We start from the raw sequence: 870 nt of genomic DNA, 5'->3' as shown, positions 1-870 counted from the left end.
GCATGCATATATTTACATAAGTGGTGACTGCAGTATCAGGTACATTGTTTTCCAAAACATTAGAGGTAAATACCCTGGCATGCATCTCATTAAGGTACAGTGTGCTTGTTAAACCAAAACAACAACAGCAACAACAGAACAGAAAAGCCCAGCTCTTAGAACACTGAACCTATCATAGCCACGTTTTAGACTCTTCCATTTGCCACGAAGGAAATTATCCTAAAGAGGAAATGAATGTGATAGCACGTGAACTGATGGAATAGATGAGAATAACAATGTAGTTTTGATTCCATTCACTGGCTTAATCATTCAATCAACCATTCAACAAATATTTATTGGGTTTCTCCAATATGCAAGACACAGTGCCAGGTTGTTTGGGAGGCACAAAAATGAATCCTACACACAGTCTGCACGCAAGAAGTTTCCTATCTAATATGAGAATTGCTGTGTTATATAAATAAATATCATTAAATAGAAATGTAATAATGCTATCTGTGGGTGCTCAGTTAAGCCATGGTAAAAAAAAAAGTCAAATCCTACCATCCCCCCAACTCTCATGGCTATTAGAGTGATAATTTTCCACCTCTACCCCATCCGTATTTACATCAGAAGTTCTCATAGGCAAAAGAACGTAAATCCAGTTAAATGTAACTGAGAGAAATTATCCTTAAGATTTCTCCAAATTATCTCAGCTATTTGGATATGAACTATGTTCCCAGACTCTCTTTTTTTTTTTTTGCGGTACGCGGGCCTCTCACTTTTGTAGCCTCTCCCCGTTGTGGAGCACAGGCTCCAGATGCGCAGGCTCAGCGGCCATGGCTCACGGGCCCAGCCGCTCCGCGGCATGTGGGATCTTCCCAGACTGGGGCA

This window comes from Physeter macrocephalus, chromosome 5, assembly GCF_002837175.3.
Source record: "Physeter macrocephalus isolate SW-GA chromosome 5, ASM283717v5, whole genome shotgun sequence".
Lineage (NCBI taxonomy): Eukaryota > Metazoa > Chordata > Mammalia > Artiodactyla > Physeteridae > Physeter > Physeter macrocephalus.
The sequence above is the reverse complement of the archived record's forward strand: the minus strand, read 5'-3'. Positions refer to the sequence as shown.